Source organism: Leptinotarsa decemlineata, unplaced genomic scaffold, assembly GCF_025532065.1.
Source record: "Leptinotarsa decemlineata unplaced genomic scaffold, Ldec_3_MD MMD2_tig00026336_RagTag_RagTag, whole genome shotgun sequence".
In the NCBI taxonomy this organism is placed as follows: Eukaryota; Metazoa; Arthropoda; class Insecta; order Coleoptera; family Chrysomelidae; genus Leptinotarsa; species Leptinotarsa decemlineata.
In genome coordinates this window covers 645,864-650,699 of record NW_027412692.1, presented here as the reverse complement: position 1 = coordinate 650,699, position 4,836 = coordinate 645,864, and the positions used below count along the sequence as shown (strand labels likewise).

General features: G+C 31.8%; 1 long non-coding RNA gene across 1 annotated transcript; it reads left to right on the top strand.

The window, feature by feature from the left end:
* Nucleotides 1–779: 779 nt before the first annotated feature.
* On the top strand, nucleotides 780–4,836 carry LOC141485760 (uncharacterized). The gene is made up of 2 exons (XR_012467429.1): nucleotides 780–1,208; nucleotides 3,013–4,836. It is a non-coding gene; the product is annotated as an uncharacterized lncRNA (long non-coding RNA).

The following is a 4,836-nucleotide window of genomic DNA, read 5'->3' as shown; positions in this document are numbered from 1 at the left end:
TAGGTATTATTTTTGTATAGCTAATTGCATTCAGGAGTGAGTGGAATGTTGATCATTCTTTAGATAACTTCACCAGAACTTCTTCGACTGCCTGAAACCACCAAGTATTTGGCTTAAAAACCAGTCTGCTGAAGAAACTCATCTGAGAGGCTGGTGAAATTATATGGAGATGTAAATGGGAAATCGAATTAAATGGAGGGCAGTGGAAACCTATACGAATATCATTTAAATCTCCTCCATTCTCCCCTACGGATTTTTTTCCACATTCAACTAATTTACCAACTAGAGTTTTGTGATCCAATGTAGATAATTTGTTAACGTTATCTATATGCTCTCTAGGTATTGCTAAATAATGATGTCTGGCAGCTGGTTTGATATCTTCAATCACAACAACATCACTATCTTGATATAAAATTTCTCCAGGCATATCTCCTGCTATAATTTTACAAAAAACACAGTTCACTGTATTGGTCATTTGTATTGTAGAATTCACAAGTATATGACGAATTTTAAAGTATTTTCATAAACTGATGAAAATTCTTGAAATTTCTAACCATAGACACCAACAATTTGTACAAAAATTGTATGTACTTATTGTACAACAGAGGTCTTTAGTTTTCTACTGTGCTTCTGATCTTCGATTCGTAATTCATAATCCTGATCCTGACTTGTTTACTCTTTGATCCTTGAACTGTGTCTGTGCTTTGACCGTGACTAAGATGTCTAAAAACCCTGGTGCATCTACTCTAAGATGTCTAAAAACCCGAATCTTAATCTACTCATACCTGCAAAAGTTTGGGGTAAAATGAGGGATTTATGGCTAACTTGATTAGCAGAGATCAACGCCGTTTACGCCGTTTCAGATGGCGCAAGCAGTCATTACAGTAAACTGTAATCATAAGACCACACAGGGTGTATTTGTATTTATATTTAATTCCACATTCATTTTTCATACCTACTGGGCTTTTAGGACAACTTAAAAAGTGAGTTAATGAATTTTTTGTGTTTTAAGTGTTATTGACGAATTGTCAGTATTAAATTGAAAGATAAGTGTCCAAGTTCTGGTGAATTATTAGTTGAAGTTTCAACCCAAGCAAAGTTTTGAAGAAATTTCGTGTAATTTCTTGATATTTCAACTCAAGAAATGTTGGCAGATATTATGTAGTTGACATTGGTTGTTTATCGGAACGAATTCCGCAAAACAGGTGGTAAGTATAAAGATTATATACTTGAATACATGTTTTTAGTGTGGTATTGGAATGGAAAAACTGAATAATTCACTAGATTACAAAGAAATATTCCCAGTGAATTCTTTGTCGAACTTTTCGATTACCTGTTAAGAGATCATTTTGATAAGCACCAACTTTTAACCGTTTTTTTTTTAATTAATAATTAAAAAGTTTCCTCATTGATGCATAAAATTTGGAATAAGCGGTTTATATACGAAGAACAATGTAATGAGTAGAAACACAGCTGTTTTCTAATAGATATTCAACCAAAATACATCTATTCATAGTGACTATGGATGTATGTGTATCACACCTAGCAGTTCCACTCATGAATCAGGACATTGATTTTCTTATACATACACATCTCGTTAAGTACAGAAAATCACTCAAGAGAAATAGCACTACAGTCCCACCTTGAACTCGTCAGGCAAGCCTTTGGGTTCTGCAAATAACTTGAGAGAAATTACAAGGCAAAATTTATTAATTTACAATAGATGTAAAATGGTCAATTACCTTCCGTTGATCATCAGATGTATTGAATAACTTCTTTGGTTCAGAAAGAATGTGAACTATTTATTGTCTGTAAAAGTATATTAAAGTTTATAAGATTTCTGTATTTATAATTATTGAAATTTACAGTTCCAGCATAAATTGAACAAAGTTTAATTCAAATATCTTCCATTATTATTATTTTAATTTGATTTCATTGAGTCATATTTTTTGCAATGATTGCATGTGCAGGTCATCACTGATAGATCAATTTGACACTTGACCCCCATGCCAATTAAAATTTCAAATTTTTCAAAAAATAGTATCAGTAATAGCCCCCAAACGTTTTTTTCATGTTTCTACGTCAAACCGTTCAAAAGTTAAGTTAGTTTTTTATCAGTCTGAGGTGAAATTGTATTTAATATCCTTACCAGTGGTAAATTAACTTCCAGTTTCCTTGTGATGGGATTTCTTTTATATTCAGGTTCCCACGAAAAGTAAAATACCGTAATGTTCAGAGAACACTAGGTTGAATTTCTGCAGACTGCATGAAAGTAGATTAGCGTCTTTTAGAATACAAATACAAAATGTCTTCTGATATACTTTAATTGCTCACTACAACCTTTTACATTGAGTGTGTAAAAGAGTTCTTTTTTTCAAACAATGTGATTATCAATTATGATGGTAGTTTTTTGAAAATATTCAATTAAATTTTAAAAAAACATACATCTGATGAGAGTTTCACATCTCAACAGATATTTTCAGATTTTTCGAAATTTGACTCACAGAAAATTGTATTTTTTAAATTTTTATTTTCGAGGGCTCTTTCATTATGCTCTTTAGCACAGCAGATATTCAATCTAGAGATCAAATATGCCCTCAGTGCCTCTCTTAACAATTCTTCCTTGTGGTGTTCACAACCTACAATATTTTTGGGAGAAAAATTTGACAATTTGATTAAAATTACTGGAAAGCAATTTCTTTTAAGTTCCCTCTCAAAAACACCTGATATTATTGTGGCTTCAACATCGTGAAGAAAGCTATTAATTTTTTGTGATGGTAATGTTAAAAATCCTCTGCTCTTGTTTCTTATGAGGGAATTGAATATTTCATTTCCCTTCTCCAATATCGAATCCACACATTCTCCACATTTGGTGTTGCCTTTAATTTTTTTTGCAACATATTCACAGAAATAAGCAAAAGCTTCATCAATACCTGAGAAGTCCTCTTCAATTTCGGAGATAGTTTTTTCTATTTCAATATAGAATATAAATTTTTGCTGTTTTTCTTTCAGATCTCCAATATGAAGAAGGGATTTCATCATTTCTCCTCCACTAACATTACTTTCCCTGGGCGGTTTTATCAGAGAATAGAGGGACATTAGGCGGAATATTTGTCCAACTTGAATTGACTTGGGATGAGTATTGCATCCACCTGCAGCTCTCATCATCCCAAAAATGCTGAAAATGATATCAGCAAAGTTGATTGGAATTGTTTGGATATGTGAACATTATCACCTCCAAATGATCTTGGTTCAATCTGGATGTCATCAAGTATTTGAAACCAAAATGGGATTAGGAATATTCTCTAGTTGAATACTGCTAGAATTTGCCAATGGATGTTTTGTGACAGAGTGTGAATCGGGTAGAATACTACAGGATGGACTAGGAAAAACGTTTAGTGGAAGTTCAGGAGCGGTTTCGCTGAGAAATAAAAAATATCAAAATACCTATTTTTATTTAAAAATGACTATCACGTCAATTTCACAATACAACTTGTCTAAAATCTAAATTTTTCATAATGATCTTCTACCACATAGTAACGGCTATATATATCCATCAATTCACTTGTCTAAAACATGTTTTACCCTTTAGATCAATAAATGTTATTTCATTAAATTAATAAAACTATATAAATAATCACACAATCCTTATCAGATATTTGGCAGAAGCTTTATCAAATATTCTTTGAAAAAACTGATCACAGAACTAAATATAGGAATTCAAGTATTTCAGTTGTTCATGTTTCAAACAGAGTTTTTTCCACTGGATAATCCAACTGCAAACTGAAAAATAAAACCAGTTATAAAAAAATGAAAATCAATCTTTGAATCTGGGAAAATTTCAGCATCCTTCATCAATAATTTTCAACAGCTCATGTAGTATGATTTCATGACTGACTTCAATGTTTTGGTTGGTTTTTGGGTTTTGCTGTTGTCTTCTTTGGTAAACTCCAAACGTTTCAAGTGCAACTACGACAGTCAGCGGCGTTGACGAAGTACTCCTCATAATATATTCATTGAAACTAATTTCAGTATCAACTTTATTCTCTAAGATTACTTCATTAACGCAACTGAATATGATTGTCTCAGTTGCAGTCAAATATTTTTACTGAAAATGATCAGGGCAAAGCCAGGAAACTAACTATTACGAAATTAGATAGGATGGGTTTATACATTCAGTTCGATTTTAGAAATATTTCATGCTGATTTCAGAATCGAAGTTACATTAAATCATTAGTTTATCTATTCAAAATTATATCTGGTTTCATTGATTGTCCGGAAATTCTCTCCCCTATAACTTTCAACGTTCCACGAAGGTCCATCAGACAAATAAAGCTATTTATTACACCATATCACTTAACTAACTATGGGTATCATTCTCCATCTCCAACATCTAAAATGTTGAGACTTGAAAATAACTACTCTGATAAAATCAATTTCTTCTGTGATGATGAAAATATTTTTAAGAATCTCACTCTTTACTCATGCAAATGTTTTTCATTACTTTAATTTTGTCCTTCATTAAACACACATAAATGTGTCTATAATAATTATAGTAGTAGTATATGTGGTTACAGCACAAGCTTTCTTTGTTATATAATTTATTGTAAACAAAACTGAATAAATTGAGATCCCTGTAAATAAACATGGACAAAAAACTAAAATGATATTTGTTAAAATTGTTTTTTCTGTAAACCAGCTGTCGTTCCCCTACGAACGGCAGCCCTCAGAAGTCGAAAATTGTGCGAACAGGGATTAACGAAATCTTACCTTTCAACGTGCGATTCTAAGCTAAATATAACCCTTTGTTCGATAACAACTTTTTCATTAATTTTT